The sequence below is a fragment of the Telopea speciosissima genome, chromosome 2, assembly GCF_018873765.1.
Source record: "Telopea speciosissima isolate NSW1024214 ecotype Mountain lineage chromosome 2, Tspe_v1, whole genome shotgun sequence".
NCBI lineage: Eukaryota > Viridiplantae > Streptophyta > Magnoliopsida > Proteales > Proteaceae > Telopea > Telopea speciosissima.
Genome location: NC_057917.1, coordinates 83882836 through 83900436, shown reverse-complemented (window position 1 = coordinate 83900436; position 17601 = coordinate 83882836). Strand labels below are relative to the sequence as shown.

Sequence of the window (17601 nt, the reverse complement as noted above, 5' to 3'; positions counted from 1 at the left end):
AAATTTAGTATGAAAATCCTATTAGTCCACTGATCTTTAACAAATTCATCAACAATAGGATCTTCTGCTGATGCCATTTTACATTCAGGCTTTGGTTGGTTTATTATAAACTTGTTTAAATGAAAATTTCAAGATTTGTGCTTCTAAATGAAGCATTGCAGATCTACACTCCTCTCAATTCCAAACATGTTTATTCACCAGTGAATCTTACCATCTAACATAGCAAGGAACTGGGATGTGTAATATGACAAAAAGCTGAAAGATACTAGAGCTCACATATTCAGACCTTCATTTAGGCATTGTTTCAGAAACGGTGGATTGGGTTAAGTCCAAGAAACCTTACTAGCCATTATAACCCAATCCCAGAAAAACTGTAGTGTTCTAGAAAAGCAAACCCTACAGATTAGCTTTAGGTATGAAGGCTTCCCTTGCTGGTACTTTTTCTTACATACTTAGAGATATGATTGACTGAGTCACAATGACATTGTTTAAGTACTACCTGATTTTGACAATGACGAGTTTTGTTCATCAAGACCTGTGAATCATTTTGGCCCTCAGAGGAGGGCTCCCCAGTTAATGTGGAAGCTATATTTATAGTCCCGCCAATATGACTCCCATTGAATGCCTGAAAAATGAGAACCGAATCATCAAGCAAATGGCAAATGGCAAATAGGATGAAACCCCTTGCTTGCCCAACCCAAGCAAATGGAATTTAAAGACACTCAGTCTTCCAAAGTTTGGCACTTACATAGGTTGGTATCTGTGAATCCTTACATGAGAAATTATTTTTTCCTGTTCCAAATTAAAAATTCAAGAAGGCCCTTGCTAATGAATCACACTGTAAATGATGCTTTTATAAAGTTGGTCTCTTTCATACAACAGGTTGGTAACAGAAGAGGCAACAATATCTACAAACAAAGCAATGGCATCGCCAATTGGATACTCGCAAACAAAAGCAAAACACATTATATACCGCAATTTGATTATTAAGTAATGATGGATGGAGGTGCATTAGAACCATATATCTCATGTTTATGAAGAAGTTGAAGATGGAGAGAAAGGATTGAAAGGCTCTTGCTCCTCACAAGTCAAGACTTCATGGGGTCCTGCCTGCTCCCGGCCAACACCCATCAGGTCCAGGTAATACAGATAGTGAGAGACCATGTTGTTCATGGACTCATTTTCACGTTGACCGCAGACCTGATCTCCATAGAGAACATTCATGGTGGTTCCAAAGCCAGGAACATGCTTTGCCAAGGTGTCATTCTTGGTAGGCTTCCAATTGCCAACAAAGACATCGTGGGCAGAGGGCTGGTGCTTCTTGACAGGGTTCATCCACCTCCACATAGCAGCTTGGAAGGCAAGGGTGGCATTCTGTTCCAGGTACTCAGGATGGTTCAACAGATCAACCTTCAGGCATTCTCCAACGGCTCCATAATTATAGTTCCAGTAGACAGGCAAGGCACCTCGACCATAGTATTCGGCACCAGGTCAGCAGGGGTGGACGTAGTCAGTGGAATCACAGTATGAGTGGCTTGGGCTCATTTCATGGTTGTAGCAGAGTCCCCAGGCATATGGACCCCCCCAGGGGCAACACCATAACCACCTGAGACATGTTTGAACAAGGAAAACAAGAAGTCACACACACACACCTCTGATATGTATGAAAAGAACAAGGACAACAAGAATTCACAGAGAGAGAGAGTTCTCTCCATGATTCACCATAGGCTCAGGGATTGGGTTATCTTGCTGTGGCTCACCACCAATCTTCTACCCTTTATTTTTCAAAGGCTGCTTATGAGGTAGGATTAAGTTTTTCTTCATCTATCTTCACCAATGGTGATTGATGTTATGATTGGACTCTGGTTTTATATTAATTTCTACCCTCCTATATTGTTCATGGTTAGAAATAGCCTTCTTCAGCCCAATCAGAGGATCAGATGGGTGGATGAAGAGAATCTCTCATCACCATGGGTGGAAAGAAACTAGTTCCAAGTAATTAATACTGGGCATATAGATTTATGCAGAGGCTCATTTTGGAAAAGGCTCAGAGGGATCAAAGTTTGCATCCCAAAACTCATAATAAGCAATATTGGGTATAGGAGGTTTTACAGAAGCCATACAGGAGGATGGGGTTTAGAAATACGAATATGGGCCACTGTACTTACATGAAGTCTTACTGACGACGTGGCCAAGGAATGCAGCCACCTTCTTCATCTGCATCTGCTTGCCACCGGTGGTGCCAAAGCCGTGTGGCTGGTAGTCGGCGGAAACTGTAATGAAGGAATGGTAATCCCAGAAGCCAACAGCATGAGCAACAGGAGAGTTTCTTTTGGAGAAGAGATCCTCAAATTTGTAAGTCTGGAAATAATCAGTAATGGTGTGGTTACAGCAGTAGATCGACGCTTTGCACTCCCACCCCTTATCACACACCTTCTTCTTTTCCTTCATTAATCCTGCGTTTGCGCTTCCACACATTGAAACTAACAACAACAAGAAGGAGGCGGCTGTGATGGTCATGACAGGGCGCACTGGACGCACTAACCATTTGGTCCCCATTAGATCTCCACCACCACCTAAGATGATATCGGCAGAGAGCTCGAAGAGAGGCGAATAGGAATAGGAATAGAATGCGCAGTGTTGTTGTTTGAAGGCAAAGGCATATAAGAAGCAACAGATATATAAATATGAAGTAAAGGGTAGAGAGAGAGACAGAGATAGGTGGGAGAAAGCTAACTAGTTACTCACTGGGACTGAAGAAAGAAACTTTTCCAGAAATGATAGAATGAGACCCTGGACCCTTCTTAATTGCTTTGGATTGAAGCTTGCAGCTTGGTTGGTGCAAGGAAGGTTTCTTCATTAATTAGTAATGTTTGTTTACTCCTCCTCTCCTTGCTTTACCTGCAAGAGAAGAATCACCCATTCATTCAATTTAATGATTGCAATTCCATACCCAGCGCGCAGAATCATGCTAAGGGGATTCTGATTTCTGATCGATAATCCACAAAAAACAGATTTCCACTTAACTTGAGAAGGCATTTTCTTTTATTTAAACAAAGGGTTTTCCTCTCCATCAATATGCCTAGTGAAGTATAACATGTCACTATTTGTCGCATGGCTGGTGCATGGGTTACTCCATGTTGATAGAGGACCAGGCAAATATCTCATTGGTACAATTTCAGCTTAAAATGAATAGGGTAAGTAGCTAAAATTACAAAAGATGTCATTTTGTATTTTATATTCATCTCCATTAATTTGATGGTATTCTGGTAATTTTACTTAAACTTTGTATTAAAGTTTGAGCAACTTTCCTTGTTTACTTTGACCTAAAATTTAGCCATTGAGATGAATGTTGGATCTTCTATCACATGGACTAACACGACATGTAATCCCAAGTGGCAAATATTGAGGGGTTGTACTTCACTAGGCATAAGGATGGAGAAGAAAACCCTTGCTTAATTTTGATAGACAATTTAATGTTTGTAGACAAAACCTTTATTAATTTAGATGTATCATACTCTCACTCCCCCCTCGCTTAATTTTGGTTCTTAATTGATTAGAAATGGCAAAAGGGGTACGTTGAGAGAGATCTTCCACTTTGGATAATGTTGGATCATTAAAGAATAAATCTTTCTCAAAATCTATTGATATTATTATTAATTTTTAAATATTTCATCCTCTTAGATATGGTTAATATATAGCTAGCTAGCCTTCTCTCAATTGAATGGGTTTCGCCGCAACTTGTATTATATTTTTGCCATCACTCTATATTTATTATCAAGCACCTCACTTTCACTTTCAGGAAGCTCGATCCCACCATAAGGTTGAAAAAACATGTGTTGGAGATTCATTCCAAAGGATTTCCTTAAATTTTTGTTTTTTTTTTTTTATGATGCTAATTGCCCACCTAATAAATCAACTTCTTGGCACCGACAATTCATAAGGTTTGTTACAAATTCAATTTATTGTCGGAATTTTTTTAAAATACAATTGAAGAAACATTAAAATTAGGGTCCTTCTAGGCATCACTTTAACTAGTGAAGTATGGCAGAGTCTTAGTAAATCATAAGATTTTAATGTATGATAACCAGCAAATATTTACTATACTAAGTAAGTAATAAAAATTTCATAACTTTCAAATGAGGTTTTTTTTTTTTTGGGTAGAATTCAAATGAGGGTATTAGAAGTTACTGAATTTGATAAGAAAAGGTAATAATTAAGCTAGCTAATTAAGAGTTTTTCTTTCGATTTTTATGTCTGTAGTAAATTGTTTCGATCTGCTATTATGACTTGTATTAATTAATATTGAATTGTAATTCACAAATTATTTGAATTTTACATGTGGTTTAAACCTTGGCATAGCCCTATATATGTCGAAGAAAAGAAGGCCCACAGTACGTACGTAGCCCTAATCTTTTTCAAGCATATTCAGTGGGCTATATATATATATATAGCTCCCATGCATATAATATAGATTATTAGGGACCTCTTTACTTGGAAGTGAATGGGTCTAGAAACCTATAGTCAAGTATTGATGATCATCACTACAGAATCTCCTATTCTTCTCTGTTAAATACTAAAATACTAAAATGTGACAATTTGAGTTCTCTTATTAAAGTTTTTTTTTTCTTTCTTTTAGCTGAATATTTGAGCTACATTTTCTCAATTGCAAAGCCAGGGTTTAAAAAATTGGAGTCGAATTGATCGAATCTACCAATTCGGATCAAAATATCCCAATTCCCCCTGATTCAAACCAGCCATATCGGATTGAAATCGGTCACGATCAACCTCAATTCCCCCTCATTTGAATTGGCATATCTGTACAAGTTTTCTAATGTACGTTTCGCCCCGTTGCTAACTGATTCATCTTAAATACTGATTTCGGACCAATTCGAACTCAATTTCCATGTTTGACGAGCCTTAAGCCCCAAGATAAGTACCCTTATTACCCTTCAAATTTAAGCATGCACACACGCACACACCTACACAGACAGACAGACACACACTCACATGCACACACAATTGAGAATAGTCAACAAATGAAAGACAATTTACCATCAAATAAATAAAAGACCACACAAACTGTAGAATACATAAAAATAAGAAAGATGTGGTAATAATATGCATGACTTGACTTTTTATCACAATAATGTGTATAAGATACAAGATAAACTAACCAAACTCTTCACTATATACCACACATAGAGGAAGGAAAATGCTACATGGGCTCAAACTACACAAAATTCTTCATATGTTGGACTAAATCTCACCTGAAGATTCAATAGTTGTCCAAATGTTATTTCATGGAATCGTTTTAGGAAATGTTGCAAATTGGTAGCTCTTGAGACACTTGTTGCATGATTGGCCGAGATTGCGGATTCTCATGCAAATAAGAGAATGCCAACTTCATAAGTGAAACCAATTTCTCAACAGCCTGAATTGTGAGAAGTGAGATGCGCTGGTCAACTATATCTTTCAATCATATGTTTTGTTCAATACAAGGTAATGATGGCAAAGTAGAGATACATTCTCCAAGATGACCCGAGTCTTGAGACGACCCGACTCAGACCATACACTACGGTTTTAAGGACCCCCCCCTCCCCCTCCCCCTCCCCCTCTTGACTCTTGAGTCTTGACGACCTGACTGAGACCATCAATTGGATTCACACCCTGTTTCAAATTGACTCAAAGTGGTTTTTCTTTTCTTTTCTTTTCTTTTGATCATTCGTAAGTTAATAATGGGTGCAAGATTTCATTGTGGAAAATCAGATTTGTTTTGATTTTCCTTTTTATTATTTTCAACGATTTTTAGCATTCTTCCATGCTCTGGTTTTATTGGAGTGGGACCACAATGGACTTGACTGACTGAGTTTTCCTCCTTCCTTTTGACAATGAATTCTATTATTGTAATAAAATGACATCAGCATTGTGCATCATGAGGGCAAAAAAAAATCATCAAAACTGAATTCCCACTTGAGGAGAAAAAAAGAAAGTATTTTTTAATGATCAAGTCAAACAAGTCAAGAAAGGAAAAACTAGATTTTAGCAGTGGAAGACAATCAACAACGGAGTGAATGGACAACCATTACTTAGTACTTGAATCAACAAAAGAACAATCAATTTTATGGAATTAAAAGAGTACCTCCAGGTAGTGTTAGTAGTAGTGCTAGTGGTAGTAATAGTAGTGGTCGCAATTTGGATCCTCTGTTTCCGTTGCCCGTGCGGTTGACGAGCAGCCTCACACAAGCAAGGGTGGAATGACTATCCTATCCATCGCTTGAGCACCCTGTTGGATGGGGTAGGATGGTCATTTCGTCTATGCCTGTGTGAGGCTGCATGCCGACCGCACGAACAGGCAACAACAGAGGATCACGATCCTAATGGTAGAGATAGTAGTGGAAACCAATTAATCAAAGAAAAAAAAAAAAAAAACACAATCAATCATGGAATAATTTCCCTAAAAGGAATCTCCATTAGTAGCTAGTGAAAGTCAGTAACCAATAATGATCGTGAATAAATGAGTGCAGTAGAAAAAGGTGTGTTTGGGTCTTGTCTCTTGAAATAGATTCAAAAGATTTTATTTTCTTATGATTTTTGTGGAAATGGATTTGATTGATTTTTTCGCAAAAATATTTTTGAAGCACTTTTTCTTAAGGGAGAATCTGTTTATAATATGTTGTAACCACTCTTTTATGTTCAATGTCAGACATCCATTGTTCTTACTACATTAGGATTTGGACTGTGTGGCAGGTGAAAAAATTAAAAGTTCCTACTGTATGGGTAATAAGGTAATTATGTGATAAAGTACTAATAGCGGAGATAATAGTGTAATGGTTGGTCGGTAGTCACCGGAAATGGCCAGAATAGACTGGTTTCTATGACTTTCTTGGAAGGCATTGATGAAATAGAATCGCCGGAAAAAACAAGGAATCATTATGAAATAGTGGAGGTAATTCCATCTTTCCAAACAACAATGCGGAGAAGGTTCTGTAAATTAGTATAGTCTGGTTACAAACAGACACCCTTTTCTTAAAATATCAACATAGGAGAAAGTCAGTCAAATAGTAATATCAACGCAACACCATAAGATTTACATGTGGCACCACAAGATAATTGTCACGTGGCATCTAAATTTGGCACTGTTCTTACATACTTTTTAGTCTAAAGCTCCAGAAAACTATAACTTTAAATCCGATGATCCGATTTTCGCAAACGAAACGTCATTGAAAAATTTATTCTCAAAACCATACGATGGTATAGAAATCAGGCATTAATTTCTCTAGGGAGAAAGAACGCTAACCGACCGTGTAGCTCTTGAGCACAAACTCAAGAGTGCACGAAGTTATCGTTCCATCTTGTGAAAATAAAAAATCACATCCATGTTGGATGCCCGTCCATACTCTCTCATTAGCTCCGCGCTGGTGTAAGGGTTACATGCCCATATAGTGATCTCCTGCCTTGTCTCTCTCTAAGAACATGTTTGAAAAAACACACTAAGTGCTTGGCTAATTGAAGTTTTTATTTTAAGTAATGGTTAAATTGCATCGGTTTTTGTACCATCTTTTAATACAATGTTTAAATGAGTTCAGAATTTGGGCCAATTTTGAGCTGATTCGATGGTCCAATCCTAACTAGGGCAATTCAATCATTGAAAAAAAGGGTATGAGATCTGTGCTTGCTCGCATGGTCTCTACACCAACATCTGGACCAATGGGGAAGAGTGCTTAGCTTGGTATCCACCTAGGGGTTAGGGTCGTAGGGGTGTTATTTCACATCGTTTTGTGAGAGTGCTAGGGGGCACCACCAAGTAAAGATCTTTTTCCCTTTAAAAAAAAAATACAACATACCAAAAGAAGTTCCACAAGATTCTTCTTATTATTGCCGAGAAAATCCGCTAGGTGACAAAATGTGGTATCTATAGAATATCCCTCTTTAAACAAAGCTACACAAATTTAAAAGCGATCCTTAATGATGTGCAATATATTTGATGATATTGGGTTGTTGTTCATAGATGTTCATGCCCCTTGGGGTTTGTTAAGTAGCTTAACATCCATTGGCTGTGAGCTAGATCAATATTTCAAAACCTGGAGAGGATGAGATGATTGGACCTGTTTAGCCTTGGGGAAATGTATGAGTTAGGACATGCCATGGGCTGGGTCAAAAAGCAAAAAAAAAAAAAAGGAATCCCTACCACTCAATCCTTTCATGGTTTTTTGTTCATGAAATATCATCATTGATGTGACAAATTCACTCTAACTGCAACTGCTTGGAAATTTAGTCAGAACTTCATTGATGGCATGCTGTTGTAAGTTATTGCAATTGGCATGTAACATTCTGAATTCCCCCTTTGTAGTGTAATTGGATTTTCAGATTCTTCCGATGCCCCTTATATAGTTTACTTCTTTTGGTTTCCATATAAATGAGGCATGTAGCATGGCAGATTTTATACTTCATCTTCATAATTTACAATTACTAATTAATCTCAACCATTCGGAATTGAATAATACTCTTCTTTAAGTTGTGGAGTTTTATATCTACTGACTTCAGACACCAGAGTTGGTGTATTTATATGATATCATTCTATTGAAACCTGTTCCCATCCAAATTCTCCCTCTTAATTAATTACTTCGAGTAAATGCAGGTCTACCAGCCCTCTCCACTACATGGCAGGTGTTATGGGGCCAAAATTTTAGTAACAGGTAGGCTCACTATCTCATATTTATATTTAGGTTTCAATTCAATATAAGTTTGCATTGGGTTTTAACAAGAGGCAAAGTTGGATACCGTTAAGTCTCTTATTTTTACTGCCTGTTGTTAGAGGTTTCAATTCAATATAAGTTTGCTAGCGAAGTGTGGCAGAGTCGGACCACTTTCCATATGCATTTAATCCGCCCACCAACTTACGTTAAAGCCTATATTGACGTTGTTGATTAGAGAGAGAGAGAGAGAAAGAGAGATATAAATCTATCTCTTTTCTCCTACTTCTCTATCTTCTAGTCCTCATGGAAATAGCAAAATGTAAAGGCTGTGGAAACAAAGCCAAGAGAGAGTGTACCTATGGGAGGTGCAGGACTTGCTGCAACATCCTGGGGCTTGAGTGCCCGACCCATGTCGAGAGCACTTGGGTGCCTGCTGCCACAAGACGTGTACACAAGCAACAGCTGCATGAACAACTGCAACAACTCTCCATTGAGCCCAGAAGTCAAGGATGGAGTCCGAGAAGCAGTCCCAGAAGCCAAGGATGGAGTCCTAGGAGCAGTCCAAGAAGCCAAGTTGAGTCCTCCCCCCGAAGCAGTCCCAGTCCCAGTCCCAGAAACTTCGCCTCCACCTCCAGTCGTTTCCCCCCCACAGGTACAGCTCCCGTACTTTGCTCTATTTCTAGCAGGTTATGTTTTCGATTTGGGGCCAATACTGTTAGATTTCAAAAAAAAAAAAAAACCAAAATTCTGTCCGTTGATGATGTTTAAGTCTATGGTGGAGAAGCTTTGCCACCTTAAGCATGGGGTTTATGTGGCCCTGGGCTGGGGCTGGTATGCAAACCGCGTGAAGCTTACTCTCCTCCACTCGAACAGAAACCATTCTCTCCTCCACTGGAACAGAACACACACCCCCCCTCTCTCTCTATCTCTCTCACAAAGTTGTGGTTTCACCCCGAAAAGCCCAGTATTATCAAGAAAAAAAGCACCCAAGACAGCTGTTGTCCACGTTTTCTGAAATGGCTGCTCTAGTGGAGACCCAGGGTCAGCAGCTCAACGATATTGAGAATCAGGAAGCCCATGGTCTGAACAACACAGAGAGCTCAGGGAAGTGGATGAACATTGCCATGGCTCTTGTTACCATCCCCTTCACATCTTCATGTTACCAACCTGATTGTTGATACTGGACGGGTAAAAGAACACGGGAAAAGAAACATGAAAGGCGAGAAAAAATAGGTCCTCTTTGTTTTTGAAACTAAAAAACAAAAATAAAAAAGGTTCATTTTTTTTTTTTTAACTTCTGCAGATCCCGATCAGTAAAGTTAAAAAAACAAATGCTGTCCATTGATGATGTTTAAGTCTAAAGTTTCAAGAAAAGAAGAATGTAAGGGAAAGAGAAGACAGAAGATGGGATGGCACCAGAATTTTAATGTGGTTCGGTTTACTTGAAACCTACGTCGTACTCAACTGATTAAGTCATTAAGATGGATATAGATTATCCATTGTTTTTCTATTTTATTTCAGATTAAAAAAAACAACATAATGATACTGGTGTTTCTTTATTTACTTCTTCTTGGTTTGATGCTGTATTTGGTATTTTTTTTCTTTTGACAATTCTAAGTATGTTGTTTGGAGTTGATCAGGGTCGGATGTGGATTTTCCAGCAGAAGTGAATTCTCCGGCTTTTCGTTGCTTGAGGGTGAACTCCTTCAATGAGCAAGACAGTCCGTATGCATATGAGACTGCCGTGAACATCGGAGGGCATGTCTTCAAGGGCATACTACACGATGAAGGCCCTGGAGAAAGCTCTTCCCCAGGTGGTGGAGGATGAGGGTCGTGGTGCTAGAATGCTCTTCCCCAGGTGGTGGAGAAGGAGGGTCGTGGAGCTAGAATACATCTTTTATTGTCTTCAGTGATTGTGTTTTTTTTGTTTTTTGTTTTTTGTTTTTAATCTATCTGTTGAGCTGACTATTTCAAGTGTGTAGTACTACTGCTTCTAATTGTTTTATATACGTACTGCGATGTTGCTGGGGCCAGAATGAATGAGGGATATTGTGTTTCATACCATTGTTCCCTGATAAGTTTAGGACGTCTCGTCTCCAACGAAGGTATCCATCCCCATAGAAGGCCTGTAATTAATACTTTCTTCTAATATTGTAATCAATCATCACCTTGTGGATGATAAAAGATTAATATGCATTCTGACTGGTCCTTCTAAGATTTCTTAGGTGATCACCAAATGATCTAAAGAACAAGGGCATGTTTGGAAGGTGAAGACTGCTACAGCTCAAGCTGCAGATAGCTCCATCCTATCAGAAAATGAGTTAGACAAATGATTAGCTGAGCAACAAGAAGCATCTTTGGTTTTTGTATCATGGGCCTCCAGGACTCCAATCCTCAGAAATTTGCTGGGATTAGAGTCCTCTGGCCAAGTTGGTGTTTTTCGTAATAATATTAGATATGGATCCACCAAGAATTCAAATCCAAAAGAAGGCCTCATCCATCTCCACCTGTATACAGAATTACAGACAGACCAAACAGCTCCATTTGTTATGATTATATAATCATCCCAGTGTGATATTGTAGCTGACTTTGTTTCCTTTTCTTCTTCTTATTATTTCTCTTGGCTTGCTATATGCTTTCACTCTCTTAGTAGTTGTACTATTACTTCAGTTCTTTAGAAATAAAACTATGACTTCATTAAAAAGGAAAAGAAATTTAAAGGTGATTTCAGTGATAGTATCAAATTTTGGATTCATCCAGTTTAGATCATGTATTAGTAGACTAGTATTTTAAATTTTCAAGAATATCATCCAAACCATTTCAAGAATATCTTCCAAACCAGTATATAAGCTAACAAAAGCTAACCCCTATATTTCACTTATACAAAGATTACAGTACACTTTCCATCCTGGCACTAAACAGTCACTTCTGATAATTCTCATAATATAGTTACCCGGCGCTTGTCACGCCTATGCAGTGGGATCCTAGGAGGGGTGAGTTTAGAGTCTGTCCTAATTTTTGGGGATTTGGCACAAAGTGGCATCCATCAACTGAACCCGAGCATATGCCTTGGCAGCCCAGACCTTTTACCAGTGCTCTAAACAATGACCCCAATACTTTCTCAGAAATGGCATCCATAAGAAGCATATTAGCAAGGCATACATCAACTGAGTCTTTTTGTTCTGTTTTTTTACTTTGGGGATTAGGGGGGGGGGGGATCCTTCATAGTTTATAATCACTCCTTATAATATTCCTTCATGGCAACATGCAATCACGGCAAAACACACAATCAGAACGACATTATGTACATTGATGGAGCATTTAATCTTATATTTTCTTTCCACAGAGAATTTCATTTGGAAATCGCATCAGTCTTCGAGCTGGTTGGCAACTCTATTAGTGGACGAAAACTTTCCATGGCTTTGAGAGTGTTGCCAGTCATGGGTTTGCATATATGAGCCATGCTGCACAAGTCATTGTTGCTTAGGTATTTCTCAAGATTTGCCAAAATCAGAGGACCATATTTCAGAACCATTCTCTTGCACTGCAAATAAAACAATGTCCCAAATTTGCAACATGTCAAGTAGAGAGGGGGTGGAAAAAACAACAACAATAATATTAGCATCTTTAAGATCTCACTGATGAGGATCAAACAAAAGAATGGCAGATTGACTTACTTCTTTTATGTTGTTCTCAACACTTTCGCAAGCCTTAAGAAGAATCCTAATTACTTTAATCTGCAAATTAAGAGCAAAATCTTGAATTGATACGTCAGGAACCAAAAAAAAAAAAGTTTAATTCACATTCGTAAGTTCCATCCTAAGATTTTACCTTCATCTTAGGATCCTCCAAGTCATTACGTATATCTTCTATGGCAGCATGACATGCAGCACAGCTTTTGTTTTCTAATTCTAGAAAATTTTAGAAGAAGAAGACAAATTTTTTCTTTCTTCATTTCCCCCTAAAATGATGAACTAAGAAGATGACAATTCTTTTGCCTTCCCCCTAAAAGACAGGAGCATAAAGTCATGTATTATATTAAGCACAAATTAATCTAGATACTGCTTTTTGTAGCCTTCAGATTAATTTAAGGACATTTTTTTTTTTCGTTATATAACAATCTTCAGCATTAATTTGCACAACTCAAAACGGTATGAATAACAACAAGAAGTCGTAGCATATTAAAAACAATCCCAAACCCCCCCCCCCTTTGCTTTAAAGGAAAAAAAGTGTGTGTTGGGGGAGGGGGGATGAAGCAATCCCATAATGTATAGACACATTACTTATGCCATCTCAGTTTTCCAGGCAAGGTTGAGCCAACATTGTCAATACTGAAATATAAAATATGAAAAGCCCAACAGTCATCTCCTGCAAGTCTTACAATAAATTATGCATAATTGGTGCTTAAGGATCATGGATATAGAAAGAAAATTTGTTCCTTGTCAAATTTTCTATTGACAGGGGAAAAAAGCAAAGCCAGACATCACTAGTTCAGGGTTTTGCAACCTATGAAAGTTGCTTCAGTTTAAAAAATAAAAAAACAAGGGCTTAGCCTGGGCAACAGACCTTGGTCACCATAAAGCAAAGGTGATCTTCAGCAAGAAGGTAAGAAGGAAGGAACAGGGGCATCGAGGGCTGATATGGAGGCAGCACCAAACCTCTAGAAGAGAAGTACGAAAGTTGGAGGGCCTAACCTCCAGAAGAGAAGCACAAAAGTTGAATATAAGAGACATTAGACAGCTACCTACATCTTCCCCGTACATTGCCATCCCAATAATCACCATCTAAGCTTTTTATTGGTCCTGATCCTTTGAACAGCATGGTTGCCTAGGCAACTACTTGACAACACTTAATAAGTTCATCTTCCAATGTATAACTCGAAACTTTACTTGAAAGCTCCATGACACTGAATTCATAGAAAAAATAAGGTACAGAAAGCCGGAAGTGAGACTACATGGTTGAGCATTTAGCTACCTTATTAGTGAACTTCTGTAACATAGAGGAGGCAGTCTGCTCTTTAGGCAGAAGCCTGGTGTTCATTGCAGGTTTACTCGATAAATCACGGTCTAGAGATAACCGTAGATCCTTGCCAAAGCTTAACAATGGAAAGGTATTGGCATTTGTAGGGCACAACCCCGTACTGTTGCACAGCTTTTCTTCACTGAAGTAGTCTTTAAGAAACACAATAGCTTGATTGATGTTCATCTCTAACATCTCAACACACTGCAATGTAGGACAAAAATAAAATCAAGACGCAAGAATAAAGAGAAAAAAATGTTCTCCAACATCAACAATATCAAAGGGATTTGATACCTTTACTCGCATATCTGAAGGAAGTATCTGACACGCATTGTTCACAAATGCACTAACTTTCTCTGGTAACAATGGGTCACTTATGGAATTCACAGTTTTTCTTGATACTTCCAAGCATGAAAGACAGAGGAACTATGGTGATAACCCTTCAGAAGATCGGAAAACAGGCTGGATTTGGACAGAGGTCACACTAGTCCCGGCTAATTTTCCTGCATAACATGGTGACCTCAAACCCATCTTTTAAAAAAACTATGGTAAGATTAGTGATCAGTGGCACATCAATGCTTAGTCCTCTTCACTAAAGTACCAAACAAAGACTTTATTAGACCTATGAAGAACTGGGGAAAAAGAAATACTTGGCACCTCCTGGATTCCTTTCAATCAAAAAGGGGGGATTAATAAAAATGCAAATAAAAAAATAAAAAAAGAAAAAATTGTGGAACCTAAGATTGCAATTCTGCTGAAACCTCTACACCAGGAGCACCTTTATTTCTTCGTTTAAACACACCTGATATCTATGAGATGCGTATGGAAAGACATTTCATGAAACACCAGACCATCAAAATAACAAAATGGTATTTGATACAGCATAAAATCACCTCACCAATCAGAAGCCGCCACGTGGCCGAGCTGGGGTCACCCCAAGAACCGAACCGAGCTGAATCAGAAACCAGGCCGACCTGGTCTCCGTCAGGTCACATGGCTGGACCGAGCACTCTGCTGAGCCCGCAACACATCACCCATGCCGACCTCCTTGGCCGAGCATGCACAGGACGGCCTAGGCCGAGGTGACTGACGAGGTCAACCTCCCTGGCCGAGCATACACAGGACAGTCAAGGCCGAGGTGACTGTCGAGATCGACCTCCCATGGCCGACCTCCTAGGCCGAGCCCTCCACCAAGGTCATCACAACGGCCTGCCAGGAATCGCGGAGCCACGTCAGCACCGCCCAAGTATCCCGGGATAAGGATCGAGCCACGATCCCTACACGATATTGAATCACACTCCCATTAGGACTCTTACCTTAACAGGAGTCCGACCCCGAAAATGTCTCTCCACTCCGCTCTACATGGAAGAGCCTTCCACGAGAAGAACTCCTACCATATCAGGACTCCTCCAACCGCCTCATCTCCCTCTATAAATACCCAGGTATGGAGCACAATTCCCCAAGTTACTTTCACTAGCTGTTACGCTGTCGCATTGGAGACCTAACTTGAGCGTCGGAGATTCCTAGGCTGGAGCCACACCGGCCCTCTTGCGCTCACTCAATTTTTTGCAAGCTCATCCGTGGGCGAACCGTGCACCGGAGGTTTCCACACGCAACAGTATTCTTATCTACTTCTCTCACCAGAATCTGAGAATATGTGCCTCACATCCTCGTAAACCAATGAAACAAGCAAGGCAAAGAACAAAGGTACGATCCTCATATTCATCTTTCAACAACTTTGCGGAGGATATAATGCTGCCCAAAAAAAAAAAAACCCCAAGCTTCTGATTCACTTACATTTATACAAAAAATAAGATTACATCCGAATCAAATTCATGATCGTAAAAAAGACTAAAAGCAGAAATGAGATTCATGACCATAATCCCACGAAAAACAAATTAATTTTAATTGAAAGGATCAAAACAAATGTGGATTACATTTAAGAGGAAATTGAATAAGCGACATTCGGGAACAACCTAAATAATAATATAAGGGAATCTGTCTAGAATAAATAAATCTCCATCACTACATAAGGCCAATTTTCCCTATAAACAAGTTCGCAACTCGATTAAAAGCATAAACAAATAAGAAATTTTTAATCAAAACACACAAAATCTAACCTTCTTCAAGGATTACTAAATTGAAACAACAAAGTTACTCTGAAGAGAGAGGGGGGGGAAACACTGACCTTCTTTAAGCCCTTGGAGGGAAGCTAGCTAGAGATTCAATGAAATGAAGACCAAATTCTTTTACTTCACAATCTAATTTAGCTCCCAAAGGTCAAAACGAAGAAGAAAACAAAACTCACCAAGACTACAAGAAACCAACCGACGACTGATATCTGTCGACTTCTTGAGATTGGAGACATGAACCCTAATTCCAGGTATCTTGGCACCACTCTTTTTCCTCATCGCTCCAAGGTTCGCACCCTTGCTCCAGTTCTTGATCGAGTAACTAGGAAACTGTCGGCCTGGAATGGTAAGCTGCTGTCCCAAGCAGGCAAATTAACTCTCATTAAATCTGTCCTCCATTCTATTCCCACATACCAAATGTCTACCTTCCTTTTCCCAAAATCCGTCCGTGCTCGACTGGATTCTATTAGCTCCACCTTTTGAAATGGCAAACCGGTGGGCTGTAAGGCACATTCTCTACTTTCTTGGACCTCCATTTGCCGACCCAAGAGGAGTGGGGGATTGGGCATGCGTTCACATTGGGACCATAATAGGGCACTTATTTTAAAACTGACTTGGAGATTGGTTTCTGAACCTCAGTCTCTCTGGGCCAAGGTTGTCACACCCGTATCCCGACAAGGGATAAAATACAATATCAGGGTATGATTGGGGTGACACGCGTCATCCCACCTCACCGCCAGGATCTCGATGCAGTGGCCAACTCACAGTCATAAACCAACATTACAATACAATAATATCAGAGTGCGAAAGACAAAGGAATATTACATTCCAAGATAGGTCAGAGTTTGTGAAAGCGTAAAAGAAATAACTATAAGATGTTCATTGGCTAATGATAATAAGTAACATAGTTACAAAATTCCTATGACCATCAAGTAGCTACCAAAAGGTAAAACATAAAGGTTTATACAAAACACAATGCTCAAAAATAATAAAACGGGAACGATCCCAAGTAACAGTATAGCCCGTAGGCACAATCATCATGGGCAACCATCGCCATGATCCTCAGTCACGGTCTCTGGCTCCACAGTATCATCTGCATCCAAATCTAAAAAGAATGTGTACACGGGGGTTAGCTCCACCGAGCTAGTGAGAGAGAAAAGGGGATGCACAATCACACAATCACAAATAGTCCATGGTGCATGCTATTATTAATTCATTTACCACCTAACACACAATGCTAAGTCAATGGGTATATGCTACTGCAATAACTCGAGAAGACATTATGGATCCTTCCATTCTCACCACAATGCAACCTCAATTATTACTATGGAGCCCGCGCCGGTCGTAGTCATCACCACCTAGAGGCAGACCCCGATAACCATTACTACCCCTGGCCTGGCCTCTCTAACTCTCCACAGGCAGCAGGTGCTCTGGCTACCCAACACCTAAACCCCTGTTGGTAAGGGTCGTAGCATAGGGAACTGATCCTAACCACAGATATACTACATGAATCCTATCGTGTTGAGAGGTACATCCGGGTGTGTCAACGTCCCATTCCATCTAACACCCGGGTACCAGCACAACACGGCGCATACAGGCAAGAATGAGATGCAATATACAATTCCACGTAATACGGGGGTTCCGGCAGCTTTCCCAAGACCGTAACCCAACACAAATCCATATCATCCAAATCATCATCATCGAATAAGAATAAATGCAAATATGCAATCATGCTTGAATGATAATGTCAT

At 39.5% G+C, this 17601-nt stretch overlaps 1 long non-coding RNA gene and 1 pseudogene across 1 annotated transcript; both read right to left on the bottom strand.

The window, feature by feature from the left end:
• Nucleotides 1-826: 826 nt before the first annotated feature.
• On the bottom strand, nt 827-2498 carry LOC122650367 (annotated as a pseudogene).
• A 9504-nt stretch (nt 2499-12002) lies between these two features.
• LOC122650370 lies at nt 12003-15877 on the bottom strand. Its single transcript, XR_006331417.1, has 7 exons — nt 15839-15877; nt 15360-15473; nt 14013-14221; nt 13674-13922; nt 12531-12610; nt 12377-12436; nt 12003-12243 (listed from the first exon to the last, which is right to left on the bottom strand). It is a non-coding gene; the product is annotated as an uncharacterized LOC122650370 (long non-coding RNA).
• Nucleotides 15878-17601: the final 1724 nt, after the last annotated feature.